An 18,962-nucleotide genomic window follows, 5' to 3' on the forward strand; every position below is an offset into this window, starting at 1 on the left:
AAAGTGGTGCTGCATCTCTTATAGCAACACTTTTTAAGTCTCCTCAAGTTAACAGTGTGTCTTTTTGTAAGCCTGGATCTTAATTTCAAATGTTCTTTTTTCATACTGATATTCAAGCAAGGTTTACCTGGTGCAGAGGCACTGGAGAAAGGCTTTAACAAGCCTGATGCTCTGTTCACTGGAGAGTGTTCAGTGCAAAGAGGTTTTTTGTATTAATACAATTCTGACAGGGTAAACTAACTCCTAACCAGGTAACCCAGCTAATAATTAGGACAACTTGCTAACTGGTTAGGGTTAACTATGTGTAATGTTGCCATTGATTTACGACTCTCAGGTTCACAGGTTATTTAGATTGTTCAATTTAGCACTTTTCCCCAGCTTTCAATTGAACATTTTGAATCAGGTGTTCAATGGACTGATCGATACTAAGTACAATAGGTCTCTGTACCGCTCCATAAACAAAGCTGATTTTTATAGCCTTGGTGTGATTTAAACCTTTAAGACTTTAAACCATGCTACAGCCCTCTTGCCATGTAACCATATGCTTCTCTTCACTTTCCTTAATTCACATCAGGTTGAGACTTAGCACCATCCAGGGTAGTGAAGCCCCCTGTGTGCCTAGAGGGCCTGATCCTGCAAATGTGTATGCACGACACTGCTTGCAGGTCAGTAACTCCTTTGCTCCTGGGGAGCCTATTCACATATATAACCCCCTTAATGTATATTAGTTGTAAGGGGAGGACAGACACTTGAATATGGAGCTTTGTGGTTGGGGAGTGCTTTCCCAGGACACAGAGACCATAAGGAGAGGTAGGTCTCATTTCCTCAGTGTGACTTGCAGTTTTTCCCTATGTCAGCTTCTCTGCTCCCCATGATAGTAAGATCATATTTCCACCTTTTCAGCCTGTCCCCAACCTCATGACTATACATGTCAGATGCAGCTGAGGTAGGGGACTGCTTATGTCCACTTGCCAGCTGAATTTTATTCCTGGTTCAGAGAAGAGAGGATGAATCTCAGGAGAGGAGTGCCATGCAGATGCAGTCTGTAGAGCCCTGCTGGACTGCAAAGTCATTTTGCACCATAGTGTCTGAGCGAACCCACCAGACACATCACTCCTGCTGCATGATCTGGCCCACTGTTTCCTTACAAATTAGCAAAGATGATACTTCAAAATTTCTGGAGTATGAAAACCTCAAATCAAGTTTTTGAGGGAAGGACCTCATTCCTGGTGCTGCTTGGAGTGCAGATAGCGGAGGAAAAATATCTCAGCTCTTCTGTTCTGAAACTAGGGTTATTATTCTCATGCAGGAGTTAAAAAGGAAAGGGATACCCTCACTCTTTTTCCTCAGCATCATGTCACTGACCTCCTGTTCACACATACACACCCATCATGTTATTCTTGAGTAAGTGTTGCTGGTTTGGCTGACCTTCACTGGAGATTTCTCTAGAATGGAGAGAGCTCGTCTGACTAAATACCCCTCAGGCATGTGAAAAGCTTGTAAGGATAACTGATGCAGTCAACACATGGAAGAGTTTACTATCTTACTCTGAGTTAAGAAGCAGATCCTACTTAAGAACTTAAATAACTACAAATGTTTCAAACTTGGTGTTGGTATAAAATAATAATAAAAATAATCAATCCTTCTTTCTTCGTAAAGGGGAAGGCAAAGGGCAGCTCTCTAAGCCATCACCACAATCCAGCTTTCATGTCACAAGCTAAAAAGACACAGAAAATGGGAAGCAGTTGCAACTGTCCAAAGAGTAAGTTGAATGATTAACACAGGACTGGAGCTTTTAGTATCTGTTGAACTGAGTGTCACAGACGATACACATTTATGCATTTAATGCAGCTTTAAATAGTATACATTAATGCATGTCGTTGAGCAGTGACAGGAGAATCAGGCAAGCATTTTTGCTTTTAAAAATATCCTCCTTCTGTGTTGCTGTTCTACCTTGAAAAAGTCCCATAGTCTCCATCCCAGGTCCTGAGCCCTCAGCACCTTCCTTTGGCATCCATCCCTGTGACCCAACCTCTCCAAGCAAAGTGTTTGAGAAGAGATTGAGTTTGCCTCTGGCCTCAGAGGCTGTATTTTTAAGAAGTTTTCATATGTTCTTACAGCATCAAACCTGTGAAAAGGAAATGAATCATGTTTCAATTTCTGAAAGAAATTGGGGATTATGCAGATTATTTCCTGATAGATTGTAAGGACAAATGCTAATTTTCATAAATAATGTAGTTACCTAAACTGTAGCCAAATAAAAGGATCCCATCTCTTAGCCATCAGATCTAGAAACAGCTATAATTTAACTAACTAGAAATGAAAAAGAAACTTCTCTTATGAAGCTATCTTCATAAAATAGTATCTCGAAATCAGAAGTTGCTCTAACACAGGCATGGCATTAATAGCAGAACTGTGTGTGTCTGGAATGACACACCTGAATTTTTACATGAAATGTTATTCAGTAAATGAAAAAATCATTAAAACATATTACAAGCTAGTACTAGAAAAATCCCTCCAAGTCATTTTTATGTTGCCATCTCCCTCTTTTACAAACTCATTGCAAATTTTGAGTGAAAGGGGACAGAAAATCAAGAAACAGCTTAGTATCATGAGGAAAGAAAAGATTTTTGCTGGGGACTTGGAGGCCTGAACAACTGCAACCGATGGATGACCTGGGTGAGGTCCAGTTTAGTCCTTCAGGCAACATAAAACTGGACAACCAAGTTTGCAGAACTGCAGGTGATGATGGAATTTCTCATGGTGACAGCAATGTTCACTTTACTCTGTCAGAGAAGGAAATATTAGCTGATGGTGGCATTTTATTATTGCCAGTTTTCTTAACTTTCTTGGATCAAGTTAGGATGGTCCTTCTAGAGCTACATTTACACAAGTGCTGCCTTTGTACAATGTTAAGTACAATGGGCTTCTCTTTGACTCTTAAGAGATGAAAGGCACTACAATTCTGCTTCTAATGATGATCATACATATGTTGCTTTCCACTTGGGAAAGGTTGCTAGATTGTCTCTAAGAAAAGTAACAGATGGAAAAAAGAGAAAAATTTCTACATTCTCTGATTTGAATACCCCTCCTACGGAAAGTTGTCTGAAGGTTTCCCAGTCATGCTAACAATCTCAGACAAAGGTACTGTATAATTACAGTCACTGGCATTTTTGTTACTTTTTTAGTGTAGGATTTAGTTAAAAACAATCATATTTCATTGCTTAGAATACTGCAGTCTTTTGAATTAATTTTTGAAATCAAAACAGCTGTTATAAATTGTACAAATTCTTTTTATATTGGTGTACAGACAACTGCAGGTGAAAAGTATTTATATCCATCTGCGCTATTTAAAAATCCCATTCTTAATCAAAATTAAAATAAATAATAATATTTTCTAATTTATAGATTCACAGACTGGACACTGTAAAGGATGTTTCTCACAGTTGCTCATGAAATTCATGAAGTTATTTTTCATTGTTTGGCCATGTCCCCAGAAGAACCCCAACAAACCCATTAACCAAATGTCAGGCCAGCCTGTGTCCAGACAGCAACTGTGAAATTTTGCAGAAGTGGTGGTTTTGAAACTCTTCATTATTAAGGCACCACTGATAAAAAGTAACTGTTCTGCAATATCTCAGATCTATTGATGTCTGTTCTAAATTTCCCCTTTCTGCACTGGAACGAAAGGCTCAAGCACTGCACTTCAAGGAAGTGAATTCCATAGCCAGGCAGCTTAATTTGCCAATTCACTTGATCCATAAAACACTGTCTGCACACATGGACCATATTATAGGTATTTCAAAGGTGAATGAAAAAGAGCAGTCAAGTGAATAAGGAACATAGGACGCAGCCATACTCTGCAAAGCTTTTTCTAAACAAGTACCAAATCTTAAAAGTAACCCACCACTGTTCCAAATGGTCTCAGTCACATACAAAATGAGCCATATTCAGGCATAAGCAAGGCCAGATCTGTTCAAACTCAGTGTAAGAGAAAGGCCACTGCTCCAGAAAATCCAGTAGGTTGTGAAATGAAATGAAGTTTTTTTAGCATTTAGACATAGACAAAACAGCGTGGGATGAAAACCTGCTTTAAGTTCATGGCAGCTTCAAACTCAAAACATACAGAAAATGGAAGAGCGTTTTGTAATTACTCACCAGAAGTCCAAAAGATCATAGAAGCTCACTTCAAAATGGCATTTTCTGTAAAACAAAAATATCCCCAGTTCAAAAAACAGATGAAGAAAAATATTTAAGGCCATTCCAGTTAGAAAAGCCAAACAGCAACTCAGAATTAAGATTAAGAAAGATGAGGATAGATACTACTGCTTTATGAACAGCATTGAAATCATTTGAAAAAAGATATTGCTAAGAAGACTGCACCTATCAGTAAACTCTTCTACATCATCTGCTGTGCACTGGCAAAACACGAGAGCTACAGATTTGCTGAACCCAGGTCTTCTCTTTATTAAGAGAAGGACTGCTTTGAGAACTGTATTAGAAGTGATTTGGTTTTTGGTAAGAATATCTCAGTCCTTGTTTCATGTATTGCCTCACACCATGGCAATGTTTCCTTTTCATTTATTCAATGCAGAGAGCTCAAGGATGGTAATGAATATCAAGCCAATATTTTTCTTAGTGGACAGTTTTCCAAATGTGGACAGGCAGCCATATGCACATGCACTAATCAAGTCTCCTTTTTTCCACAGGAGGCTGCTTAGAGAAATAGATGGTAGTAGAATTTGTGTTATGTTGCTCAGGGAATAGGGAACAGATGGAGAAAATTTAATTCCCAGGGCCTATGGCTGTTAAGGGATTCCCCATGACACTTAAGTCTTTGAAATAAGGGAAGAAAGTTCCCCAAACCACAGAAAGCAAAATTTTACTCCCTACTAGCTTGTCTATTTATTAAAAAAAAAACTCTTTCAACAGAGAAAATAGTTGTCTACAGCAGACATAAAAACTGTCCCAGATCTGGGAAGCAATCCCATGGTATATGCTGTGGCTGTCCTGCCAATTTTAGGTAAACCACAAAACGAAGGGATGCCAGCCACAAGAGAGGATATTATGCTGATGTTTGGCACTTCAGTCTGGAGAATATAAACTGACCCCTTTTATTGATTAATTACACCTTTTAATGACATTAGGGAAAGGATTGGGTTATAGACTTCTGCTAAATAGCACAGGCAAGTGGCACCCAGGGCTTATAAATCACCCAACTCAGAGGGCCTTCAGAAGCTGTGCAACTGTACAGATGTGAAGAACACTAGAAGTTAATTGTGTTGTCAGTATTGTGAAGAAAAACACATGGACAGCACTTCTTTGAAGAAAACAAACTTATTTTGACCACGATCAATAAAGTTATGACTGATGGCAGTGAAGCATCTCACTTACATTCAGGAAAGCCAACAGGACTTGGTGTGATAGCTGAGGGGTCACCAGCCCGAAGATCTCAGACAAATGTGACTGTTGTGAGGCAATGGGGTAATGTCTAGGGACATTGTAGTCCTCTGACTAAACTCCAGCCAGGCAGGGCTGCTGCTTATTTCACTGTGAGCAACAGCAAGTGCAAGAGTTCAAGGCACAACCAGGAGTGGGCTGAATATGAGTCGATAGGTACCAACATCTTACTTTTAAAGATGTGAGTCCCTGCTCCCTTTCTTTCCTCTGCCCTCTAATTTCTTGTTGATCACAAAGAGAAGAAATTAAGATAATATTTAAAGTGTGATTTAAGCCACAGTAAAAGACACAGTAACTCAAGTAGTGCTGGGTGCCTTTTGGCTAGCAGAGCAGTTAGCTGCTCTTTTGTTGACTCATCTTAAAAGAGTGAAAAATGTTTGTATTCATTTTAGGAAAACATCAAAGCTGCATTCTTCCAATCCTGACTAGCCTCTAGGTACTGCAGTGATTACTGCAATAGCAGCTTTTTGATCTGGCTGAGCCAGTAACTCTGAACTTACTCCTTGAAATAGGAACCTACCTTCTCTGGTCTTTCCTCCTCCACCCTATACTGTCACAGAACACAAGACAGTGATATTGCTGAGCCTAAAGCTTGCAGTTTAAAGTTCTAACAAATATTCATTTATTTGCAAGTTCTAGGCCCCAGTGGGGAGCTGGAAGAAGATAGAGGGGGATTTAATTGTATTATAACTACCCCCGCAGGAGGAGATTTATATAAAATAAAGATACAATCTCTCCTCTCTCCAACTGCCATGTCCCAAACCCACAGAGGGACAATCATGGATCATGACATTGGGGAAATGCAGCCCCCTTCCACCTTAAACTGAGCAGCAGAGTCCAGGGACTGAGAGCTGTCATTCTTTGGGAGAATCTGGGCAAACACAGACAGGCAAACATTCCATGCCAGGAGACATGCAGCACTTATGGTTGTCTCCACACATAGAGAATATTTATCAGACTGTCCTTTCTTCAGCACAGTCTGGCACAGGGAGGGGTCCAGGGGATGCCCAGCAGGATGGGATGGTCCTGGCTTCCTCCTCCTAGAGGAAGGGAGGGGTGGAAGGAAGGAAGGAGGGAGAGACTTCAGGGACAAGGGGGATGGCAAGAGGTGAGAGTTTATTTTCTTCCATGCTTGCTGACTGCACCAGAAAAAGGCATGTGAAGAGGGAGTGCAAATTACCTCTCCACAAACAAGGAAGGAGAGGCAAGACAAACTATGCTGCTTTCAGGTCTGATTCCTTCCTTGTGTTCTTCCCGGGGCAATGCATTTATGTGCCTGCCTAATAGCTCAGTCTGGCTCCAGGCAATGAGTCCTTAGTTTTCTTAGGGAATGCTCCAGCAGTAAGATACAAAAAGTGGGAAAAATAATTCTGTCATTAGCACTGAAGTATAAATATATATACAGATGTATATATACACATATATAAATATAAGCACAGGACATATAAATATAAGCACACTCACGCAGACATATAACTTCATAAAAATTGATAGATCTGGTGCCGCTTTCCGTGGGGGTGGAACAGAAAGAAAGAAAAGGGGGGCGAGTATATGAATTTAATAAGCTCAGACATAATTGCCATGAGTAAATGTTAATGCATAGGGATGTACTTTTTTTTTTTTTTTTAACTTTATACATATTAATAGGCTCTCTCTTTGTGAAAGAATGACATCAGACATTGATAAATTTGACAGAAGGAAGAAATGGTCGCACTATTAGGAACACTCCTGAGGTGGTGTTGAATGGTGTCTTTGATACATCAGCCTTCAATGTGTGTGAGTATATTCATATTAACTCACGTGCACACCCAGAATTCAAATGAGCTGCTTCTTTAGATGCTGACTTTTAGCAGGAGTCCCACCAGACGGCCTGGAATCAAACTCACAGTTTCAGAGTGGTGTGGTTTTCTCAGCACAGTTTGTGCCTACGGAATCTCTCAGAAGATCAGAGAAAGAGGCAGTGCAGAGCAGAGAGCTGAAGATCCACACAGGGCCGAAAGGTGGAAAAAGAAATCTTCAATGAACACAGCTGCTCCAAGTACAGAGATTCTTCTGTGCCAAGTGTTCGATGCAAGGCAGTGTATTAAGTACTGCTGGAAACAGAGACACCATGAATTGCTTGGAATCATAGAATCACAGAAACGGCTGGGTTGGAAGGGATCTCTGAGATCATCAAGTTGAACCTTTGATCCACTACCACTGCGGTTACCAGACCATGGCACTGAGTGCTGAAGCCCAAAAAGGCCTAATAAAACTGTTTAGAGACAAAGTTTTAAGTCTTTAAACAGCAAAGGTATTTATTTGCGGATCCGGGGAACTCCCAGCTCTCGCTGGACAAAGAGTTCCGAAGGTTAAGGGAAAGGGTTGGGGTATTTACACAGTAAAAGGGGAGGTTACCACATTGTTACATTCTCAATTCTTGCTGACTTCATTATATTGTTACACGGCGATATCAGACCCTATCCATAACTTTCTTCTTATCTGTTGGTGGTGACATCTTTATGTCCTTCTTGTGCAGATGTTCACATTCTTTGGTGCCCAGCTGGTGCCTAAATGGCCTTGGCAGTGTCTTGTTTTAAGAACAAGACCTACACTTTTAATTATCTTCAAGACAAGAAGTTAATCCCGTTCTGGCCTTGTGTTTGGTTACATTGTTCTAGTGGAAAATGACACGTCTCAGCTGCTTTGTTCACTTCTTTCTCAGTTTAACCCTGAATTTTACTGGTTATGAATACAAATTCATTAACATATATTACAAGTTTTTATTCTACATAGTAAATTCACACAAACAGCTTGGCCTGCTCTCCTCTCCTTACAGGAGTTAATCCTGTCAGGATCTTTCTCTTTTTCAGTGCCACATCCAGTCTCTTTTTAAATATCTCAGAAAATCCACTACTTCCCTGGGCAGCCCATTCCAATGTCTGATCACCCTCTCCATAAAAAAATTCCTTCTAGTATCTAACCTAAACCTCCCCTGGCACAACTTGAGACCATGCCCTCTTGTCTTGCTGAGAGTTGCCTGGGAAAAGAGACCAACTCCCCCCTGGCTACACCCTCCTTTCAGGGAGTTGTAGAGAGTGATGAGGTCTCCCCTGAGCCTCCTCTTCTCCAGGCTGAACACCCCCAGCTCCCTCAGCCCTTCCTCACAGGACTTGTGCTGGATCCCTTCACAGCCTCCTTGCTCTTCTCTGGACCTGCTCCAGCACCTCAATCTCCTTCCTCAACTGAGGGGCCCAGAACTGGACACAGGACTCAAGGTGTGGCCTCACCAGGGCTGAGTACAGGGGCAGAATCACTTCCTTGGACCTGCTGGCCACACTGTTCCTGATCCAGGCCAGGATGCCATTGGCCTTCTTGGCCACCTGGGCACACTGTTGGCTCATGTTCAGCTTCCTGTCAATCCAGACTCCCAGGTCCCTTTCTGCCTGGCTGCTCTCAGCCACTCTGTGCCCAGCCTGGAGCTCCCCATGGGGTTGTTGTGGCCAAAGTGCAGGACCCGGCACTTGGCCGTGTTGAACCTCATCCCATTGGAATCAGCCTAACTCTCCAGTCTGTCCAGGTCCCTCTGCAGAGCCCTCCTGCCTTCCAGCTGATCCACACTTCCCCCCAGCTTAGTGTCATCTGCAAATTTGCTGATGATGGCCTCAATCCCCTCATCTAAATCATCAATGAAGATATTGAACAGAACTGGGCCCAACACTGAACCCTGAGGGACACCAATTTAAGGGAATGGGTTCCCTTAAAGGAAAACAGGAGTTAACCATGATATCTGAATATTTCAGTGATGTCTGAGTGCTGGTGCATCAGCACAATAGGGCTGCTCTTTATAGCCCTTCAAGAAAACAGTGAAAACAGTGCTACACACCTGAAATATATGTGTTAGTCTGAAAATATACCATTGAGGTAACTCTCCATGAACCTTCCAGTAAAGCCAGCATACCCATGTGCATCACAGAACTTTGGATTCCTAGTGATCCTAGAAATAAATAAAAAGCTGAAGTCATACATCTTTTTCTCATTATTCCATTGTATGTAGGAACTAGAGATGGGGAGGCTGGGTTTTTAAGGTGCCAGGTAATACTATGGACACACGTTCCTGAGCAGTCTCAGAAAAAAAAAAAAAAAGGAAAACATTTGGCAAATGGAAAAAGAGGCAGCCATGGAAAATGAATGCTGAGTATGAATGATGAGTAAATATGTGCTAGATAATAAGGATCTATGAGGGGAGGGAAGGAAGGAAAGAAAGAGAAAATGCAAAATTAAAAAAAATATAAGATAATAAAAAATTGTTAATTAATTTGAGACCATAAAGGAATATATAATAAAAAAGATATACATTACTCTATTAGAAAAAAATCCTTTGAAATCTGGCTTAACAGAAATTTGAGTTATTCAGTGAGGTTGCTGTAATACTGTCTGCTTTCAAAAGAAAACAGGAAAAGCAAAATTCAAAAGTCAAATATTCAGTAATTTTTTCCCCTTCCTTTATTCCATCAGCATGCAAGCACTCTCTTTGTAGACACAAAGATAGAGAAATAAGCTATAAATATCCACCTTTCTGATCATCACATAAGAAAACATAAGTTATTTCTTTTTCTTTTGTTATCTGGTTTCATAACAGAAATATTTATTTGGGCTTTTCTCTTTTAAGAATGTCCAAATCTCTTTTTCAAAAGTAAATGTAGAACACCATCTATATTTTTGCAAATTTTTTTTTGTGCTGTCAATCACAAAATTGCTGGCAAATTAATTTGCATGTGTAGCAAAGATGATGAGCACTAGTGACAAGCATAAGTTCTTATGTGCAAAAAACCCCAAGCATTTCAGTCCACTCAAGACAAACAGTTTTTACCAGATCTACTGTATTTTTAATCTCTCAATGCCTACTATCACAGCATGCCTAGTATTTAAAGATAATTAAAGTGATAATACACTTGTTAACTGTGGGGATATTGTGCCTACTATCAGACTGCTTAGAATAACTAAAACTAACTGGCAGAAGGGATGAGCAGACTGCATGTTCCTGCTGGCTAAAAGAAGCCTCACAACCTCATCCTGTCATCAGTGAAATAAAGAAAGAGTCCTCCTATTTTATAGAGTAGAGGCCACAGACTAATAGACCAACCATTCTGCTGATCACTCCCATCTTCTTCATAATCAGGTGGACCAATTTCCCTCTTTGTTACCTGTGTCTGCAGCAACTCCCTTTCCAATAAGGCTTTTCTTCAGAGAAAGTACTCAAACAAAAGCTTACTTTCCCTCTAAATAGCTATTAAGCTCTCAACATTTCTTTTAACTTCTCCTAAAGCAGCCCAGTGTCTACAAGCCTATTTAGGATGTAACCTGAGTTTTCCCTCCCCCTGTGTTTTTAGCAGCATCAGCATCAGCTTTTTAAGCAAGCAGCCCCCTCGAAAGAGCAGATTGCTTTGGAATGACAGACGTGCTCAAATGCCGTGCTGCTGCATATATTCAAAAATCACAGATAAGCAGAAAGGAAATGTCTTAAGAGCTGGTGTTTCTACACAGTGATGTGGCTACTGTTAGGACAGAGGTGTTCATGTATCTGGCAATGGCCACTTGCATTCTGAGCTGGCAATAATCTGCCATGACAGATACATCCAAGCATTTTACTCATCTGTGGATGCTGATTTCCCTCCTCCTGCAGATACCCAGTCTTTGTATGTGTCCAGTGGCTAGGAGCCAAGAAACTCATTTTACGCTTGATAATTCATTGCTAATCAGTGTTAATCTGTTTGGGAAAACATCTATAGCTCAAGCACAAAGACAGTCAGATCAGTTGGGCTGATTTGTGGGGACTGTCCATCACTGAGCACAGTTTCATGAGCTGTTTCATGGGACCCACCTGAAGGTTCAGATGCTAGCTGCAAGTGGCTTCACACCAAGATGCTGGTGCTTTTTGAGACCCAGACATTTAAAATAAAAGCAAGAAATTAATCCCGGTGTTATTTGCACCAGTGTCTCTGTTCACATCTCTCAGAACACGAGTTACTGCTAGTAGAGGTGAACCACTGCAAAGCTTGTGCAAGGCTGTTTTGAGTAGGTCCTACTGAGACCTACTCAACTGAAAAAAAAAAATAATTGTGAGAGCTTTATAAGGGAGGTACAAATCATGTCAGGTTTTGCTTTTAATTTATGGTGCTTGAATTTCCACTGGGCTGATATCTACCACCCCAACATTTTATATGGGCAATTACTAAAGCAAAACCTGTATACTGCAGTCCACTGGAAAATGCATCTTCCCTGTAAAAACACCTGTAGACTGGGGAGGGAACGGAGGTGAGTACCCCAGCCTCAGTGAAATTGAACAACACACAGTTTTCAAACCCTGTGAAGATGCTAAAACAGCAAATACTGATTTTACACCACACAAAATAAGGGTCGTGTTATTGCTGCAAAATTCCTCTTCTGATATTTTCCTGTAGGCTTTGAGCCATATGTTTCTGGGTAATACAGCAAAGGCACAATTAAGCTCCTCTGCAAGAGAGTGCTCTGCCTATGCCAGGGCTCTCCAGAGCCGAGGCACCTTCAGCCAGGGGAGCCAAGGCATGCACTGTGGGCACTCCTGCATCCCACCCTCCATCCCAGGGCTCAATCTGGAGTCGAGGTTGCTGAGGCATGTCTCAGCTCAGCTTGATGGATCCGTAGGGTGGTTATTTAAATGAGATGTTGTCCCAGTCTCGTCTGGAAAGTCTGCCTGACAGCATTTCCCACTCACCCGTCCCCCACGCCCCCCTCTTTCTTTTTTTTTTTTTTTTAATCAGTTAAAAATAAAGACAGCATGAGCCTCTGAGAAGCCTGTCTGTAAAATAAAGGTCTGCATTAAAGCCAGGTACGAAAAACTATCTTCCTGACAAGCAGTCATTTTTTGGAGGTGCATCTATCTTGGAGGGAATCGGTTATGTGCCAGAAGCCGAGAAACATTCCCATACAAACAGCAGCATTAGGGGAATCTTAAGGTTGAAATTTAAACACTAAAAAGACAAAGTGAACCTCCAGAAAAGCTAGATTAGCTACCTTATCTCTGCCTGCAAGCATAGATGCAATATTACAGCCCTTAATTAAACAGACATGTTTTCTCTCCAACAAAATGCATCAGATGGTCTTCTAGATTTTCTGTGTTTAGTGTATATTAACAATTTGTCTCTTGACTGTGTGTCTATCATTTAATTAACATAAAACCCTCGTAGCCCTCTGTTAACTTGGTCATCTTTGTAGTACTCACTTATCTCAAAGACACTTATTTTAATAGTTTCATCAGTACAAATGTACGATGTATTCAACAAGAATCTTTTCCTTGTAGAGACAGATGTACTTTTTTACATTAATTCATTACTTATTACCTCACAGGCTGTTTTTCAGACAAATAAACTCACAATTCCATTACCAGTATCTTTTAATGATGTTTCTGTTTCAGATTGCTTTATCATCAGAGTCTAATACAAATTTCACTGAACTTTCCCATTAATTCCAGAGATCTGAAGGTTCTGTTCTTCATTTTCCAAGCAGCTGCCCTCACAGCACATCTCAGGAAAATCTGTATACTATTTATCCAATGAGACATTTTAAAATAAAAAGAAAAATATTCCTTTAACATCAAAATGCCTCTCTAATGAGGAAAACATCCTGCAGAGGTTTCTCACTAGTTAGCTAAGGGCACATCCTAGAACACAGTAAGTGAACGAAACCTACATATTGAATGATAAATGGGAGCAGGGCATTTACAGAAATTATTTTAGAGCACAGCACAAATGAGTTTCATATGCAGACTTGCAAAATCATCAGACTAGGCAAATCTGAAATCTCTATCAAAATTTTAATGTTCAGACTGAAAAGAGATAGCATTACAAGAAAGTGTTAGAAGACTCAGGTGGTCTCTGAATCTCCGGGCTCTGCCCCACTTATCCCACACTCCTTAACATGACCGTGGACCTTTGAGGATTTCCTGCTGAGGGAAGCTGTCTGCAAAGAAGAGACATAACTCGGAAAAGTAAAGGCTGTGTAGATTGATTCTTCCTCTTTAATACTCTGTATTTGGCATATTTCTGGGCCTGGGAACCCTGGACTTCAACCAGTGAGGGACTTTGGTCCTTGAGGACCATCTGAAAATCCTATCCTATTTTCAACTACAAATCTCTCCATTCATGTCCAGCTTTGTTAAATTGATTGGTGTGAGCTATGAGCATGTGTGAAAGTTACTCAGAGCAACCCAAGATGTTGCTGTGATAAATTCAGTGATCAGGTAATGCCAAAGGGGAATACTCCATTTAGGTATGAAACAGGAACACAAACTACCTCAAATGTGGGCTAAGAATTTTCACTATCTATATCATGATCTATCCTTGAAAAAAAATTCTAAAAATTGGAAAGGATAGCTCAGGACTTTGCTGTGATAAAAAATGACCTGTATCCTACCTCATGATTTTCTCTTCTCAGACTTAGCATGTCTGTTCTGTGTTGCTATTGAGTAAGTTTATTACATTATTTCAATTATATTTTGGAAAGAATAAATGGGAAATGTAAAAAATTAAGGACTTTAAGCATTAATTGTAGTTAGTATTATTAAGTAAGGAATCCTGAGTATTAGGACCATATTGTACTGAAATTCACAGTAAGAGAAATAAAGTAACCCTAAGGGCACCACAGGAGGAGAGATATTCATGCTTATTAAAATATTAAAAGTAGTAGAACATTAATTATCTATAATTAATCTATGATTGATGATTGACCCTCTGCAAATTAGAAACTGAGAAGACTTGTTACACGACTGATTTTTTTTCCTTGTCACTGCAAACTTGTTCACTGTAATTCCTTCTCTAATGATTTATTCAGCAGTTTATTTAAAATAAAAAATACAAAAAACCCCAAAAACTGGACCTGTCATTCTTTCCTGTCTTTTCACAAAAGAATGACGAGATCTAAGCAAGAGAAAAAATTGACATGCTGTATTTCTGTCTTATCAATATCAGAAACTCATCCTAATAAGGATTACTCCTACACTGACTCCCCAGCTCTCCTTGTTTCCATAAAATTATTTGCAAGATGCATATATTTCCATATTTGATCTGCATTAATATTAAAATCCTCCCAAAGTTTTTGGAAAGATTTACATGGTTTATCATCTTTATTATCTTGTCCTGAAATTTCACTCTTCTTTAAAACACAATAAATATTTAATGTGAACAAACAAAGCAAAAGCAATGATGGAAAAGAGGTGCCCCATGGAAAGAGAAACCTGGAGATTGAATTCACAACCACATTTGCTGTCTACCTAACGATTTCCATAGTCAATACCAAAAGGAAAAAAAAAATGTAGCAAAGATACCAGGTTATTAACTTCAAGCATTACATTGCCCATGCGCTGCTATATTGAATGGACAAGTAGTGGAAGAGATCAACAGGACTGCACAAACAGTAAATTTGCTGGTAACACTGGCAATAAGAAGTGATAAGGAAAATGTTTTTGATTTTCTTTCCCAAGTGTTGTAAGGTATTGAAAAGTTTTTATTTAGTTGTGGTAAACCACTTTGCGTTAAAAATCTCACAAGACATTGCTTAGCAGATCAGAGATACAAGAACATCCTTATCTCATGTTGCTTCAGCACTTCTCATCACATCTTCTTCCCAAGAAACCTGTGTGGGCAGAGGGCTGTGTGCAGGGAAGCCTTAATAAGAGAACCGAGGGGAAGACAGGAGGAATAGGAAGGTCTTCTCCCAGATACTGTGCAAAGATACTACAAGAAAATAATGGGAAAAGAGTTTCAATAGATTTGAAGGCAGATATCTTTGAAAGGGGTTGGGCTTGTGTCTGAGGAAAATTTCACTGCCTTTAAACATAGACTAGATCTAAACTACTATATCAACTAGAATATACACCACGAATGCTGTTGGTTCCACTCCTGATCCTCCCAAGCAGTTTACTCCTACAGTCAAAAAGAAATTTCATCTTTATCTTATTTGGCTGTCTGTCTTTTCATCTCTGCTATAGCTTGTAATCCCCATCTCTGTGCCATCCATCAGTAAGACAGGCCAGGGAAATACAGAACCACTAGTATTTACAACATTTGAAAGTCCTGGATAAATCATTAGAGAACATGCTACAGGGAACAACTTTGCAGTGACAAGGAAATAAAATCAATTTTATAATAGGTCTTCTCAAATTCTAATTTCCATAGGGTCAGTCCTCAGTCATGCCCATAGAAAATTCTACCCAAAAGGGAGGGAAAGAGAAAAATTGGCTGAGATCCCCCTCTGAGAACATTTGACTTCTTCCTCAGAGGTAAGGGAATTCGCTCCCCATGCTCCATGGAGCAACAGTGGGGGGATTAGTCTCCAACTCCATTAAATTTTCCCAGCGCCACAGGGGACTATGCAATCTCTAGCTCTTTACTAAATGATAGTTTGCTCAAAAGACCTCCTGCTACACTTGAAATATAGGACAGGTATTGGCACATTAGCTACAGACCCAGGCGCAGAACCCAGAGACAGAGGACAGGGGTAGTACTGCTGAGACCATAATTTTTCTTACTTCATAACCAAGACAGAAAAAGGGGTTTTCTCAGACTAAGATTGTATGAAAAAATACTTTTTCTGTTAGCATTAAAGCTTTAGAGAGGAGCTGAGAGTGTTCTATTCCCATCATTAAAAACAAGCACTCTGAAAAGATCTGTGTTTCACACAGTACAACGCTGACTTTTAGTATGTATCTTTTTCTCATATAACACCTCACCAAGAAGCTGTGTTTTAGGATATGTTTTGCTATCTGCAAAACAAATAATCTTCATCCTGTTGCAAACTGTGCTTCTTCAGAAGCTTGCTCCATATGATGTCCTCTTCCTGATACTTCCATTTCAGAGTAAGCCCTCATACCTCCTCCCACTCCACTGAAGTGTGTGTGTGTGTTACAGCAGCCAAAAGTAAAGGGGTAGTCACTGATGTTGTCTTATTTATGGAAACACGTTGCAGATGACTCACCATGCTGACAACTTGAAAACCCCTTTTTTGCCAGAGGCTGTTTTTTTGATCTGGTACTTGCATTTTCTCCTCCTTTGCCACTTGCCAAAAGTCAAAAAGACATGCTCGTGTGTGTGTTAGTGGTTATCAGAAATTCTTCCATGCACAAGTGATTTCGGCTGAAGTCACTGGTTTTCATGTTGAAGTCCCCAGGATTAATTTTTCCCTTCATACCTGCAAAGAAAGAAACATTGCATACCAGTATCATTCATCAAGTCAGTGATTTCACGGAGGTAAAATGCTGGGTATGAATCTTATTACCACAGTGGCTCTTTTAAGCCTCTGTGGTGGAATAAAAGGGCATCAAACAATATATGAATAATCACCGTGGTCTTTGAGTTCCCTCTGTTCTACTCATACAAATGAAGCATCAGCAGGAATTATTATCAGGTTAGGTAATTCTGGTCATCAGATCCTCAGAAGATATGGATTGCTATCACTCTGCTAAAAAAAAAATATAAATCACTACTTATGCCACTTTGAGATTTGGGGTTAGGAAACGTTTAGAATACCATGATCACCTGAATTTATGAGGAACTTACAATTAAAAATGAAACTTCATTTCAGAGTCAGGTACAAGGATCCATTTTATGTGAACAATTACGTATGATAGAATGATATCAAATAAAATACAGGACCGATGGATTCCCAAGTAGTTTGTCTTAAAGAACATGCAAATATGTGTTTCACTGGAATAGGATGTTGTCCAGAGACAGCATCAAAGTTTACACAATACCACTGCTGTTACCATCCAAAAAGCCCTCTTTACACTTAGAAAGATAAACTGGGCACATGAGAAAGGTAATACACAACATAAAATTAAATAGTTTGCAGTCTCCAGTTAAATTAAATTGGTAGCAGTACAATCTGAGAAAATATAGCATTCATTTCATGCCTATTATATAGATGATTATCAGCACTTGTTATGATTATAAAATCACACTTCAGATGCTCACTCCTCTCCAGTTTACAGCTGTTCCAAGAGTTGTAGCTCTGGCACTCCTGTATGGTACAAAACCACAGCACAGCTTCTTGCAATTTCCTGAGATGCTGCACCTGCAATATATTCATACTGATCACTCCAAAACTCACATGTACAGATAACAAAAGAAGCTGAATGCAATTCAGAATCCTTTTTCAGAGGATACATAGCTGTTTTATAATATACTGTAAGTTTTAAACCTGAAAGTTAAGTATTCATTTAATTACTTAGGGAGAGGTTACATTTCTACTCTTTCCCTCATACAAGAGGGACATGCCAGGAGAAATGTCAGGAAAGATCTCAGACTCAGCATTTTCCTTCCTCTCTTCACATCTCTCCCTTCCCCTTATTACAAAGCCACTTACCACTGGTATTTTCAGAAACAGGTTATTAAAGCCAAATATGTTGTGGAGAATGAAGAGAAAGGGAATATGGACTCCCCTGTTTCCTGCACCAGCAATTGAATTCAACACAGCTATTACAAATCTTGTAAATCAGATCTTTTTCTTCTTAAGGGATGTAATTTCAGAACCTACCAGCAGAATGGCAGGAAAAAGAATAATTCTGCAACAAAATCAAAGGTATTTTGAGTTTCTGATGAGAGCATATTTCCCTCTGCAACAACAGACCCAATAAGATGCATCAGTACAAAAAATCATTGACCTAGTAAGATGTATCAGTGCTACCTACCAAAAACCTTCTTTGGCTCAAAACATTGAAAAAAATGTTTTTTAAAATCAAACCGCCAATTAAAAGACTGACCTCTGGATTTGTGTGCATGTTTGATACAGAAGCTGTAATTTGTTTTCTGCAACACTCAGAGTTAATAAATTTGTCTAAAGGAACTACATGACAAAACTATCAAATGTTACGAAGCATGGCTTAATTTTAAAGAGCAGTTCAAGGGTCCAATTGCCATTTGCACTTACTTCCTAGGTCATAGTTAAGCTTTACAGAATTAAGCAATGCAACACCTCACACATAGTCCTGATCCTACCTTGTACAACACTAACACAAATTTTCCATGGATAGGCACTTAAGTGCAGGGTCAACTGAGAGCTGCTCAGCAGGATATGGATCAAACCAGCGACAAATACATTTCAGAAGAAAAGTGCTCATATGTGTCCAGAGAGACAGAATCTCAGTTCAGAGCCACCAAACTCACATATAATCTCAATCACTTGCATGATGCAAAACATCAGGTTTCCATTATTAAAGAGTAAGAGTGGTAGGCCAGCAGTGAGAGCTTTGGAACTAAGTCACACCCTGAAGGTATTGGGGACAGGGTTAAGCTGCTTATTCTGCCTAAATCATAACTGGAGCTTGAGTTCCAACCAGTGCCCCGAGTCAGCCTCCTACACCTGGATTCCTGTGGGATGAGAAAAGTACCTCAGACACCAACATAAGAGTTGCTCTTCTTAGTAGAAATATTTTGATATGCAGAGGATCGAGGCCAGAGACGCTGGCTTTAACGCCAGCAATTAGCAAA

At 39.8% G+C, this 18,962-nt stretch overlaps 1 long non-coding RNA gene across 2 annotated transcripts; it reads right to left on the reverse strand.

The window, feature by feature from the left end:
• Positions 1 to 1,827: 1,827 nt before the first annotated feature.
• On the reverse strand, positions 1,828 to 16,674 carry LOC139795551 (uncharacterized). 2 transcript variants are annotated; one of them, XR_011725564.1, is made up of 3 exons: positions 16,453 to 16,674; positions 4,159 to 4,203; positions 1,828 to 2,128 (listed from the first exon to the last, which is right to left on the reverse strand). It is a non-coding gene; the product is annotated as an uncharacterized lncRNA (long non-coding RNA). The 2 variants fall into 2 exon arrangements; XR_011725565.1 differs by lacking the exon at positions 16,453 to 16,674 and adding an exon at positions 7,261 to 7,614.
• Positions 16,675 to 18,962: the final 2,288 nt, after the last annotated feature.

This window comes from Heliangelus exortis, chromosome 3 (genome assembly GCF_036169615.1).
Source record: "Heliangelus exortis chromosome 3, bHelExo1.hap1, whole genome shotgun sequence".
NCBI classification, from domain to species: domain Eukaryota; kingdom Metazoa; phylum Chordata; class Aves; order Apodiformes; family Trochilidae; genus Heliangelus; species Heliangelus exortis.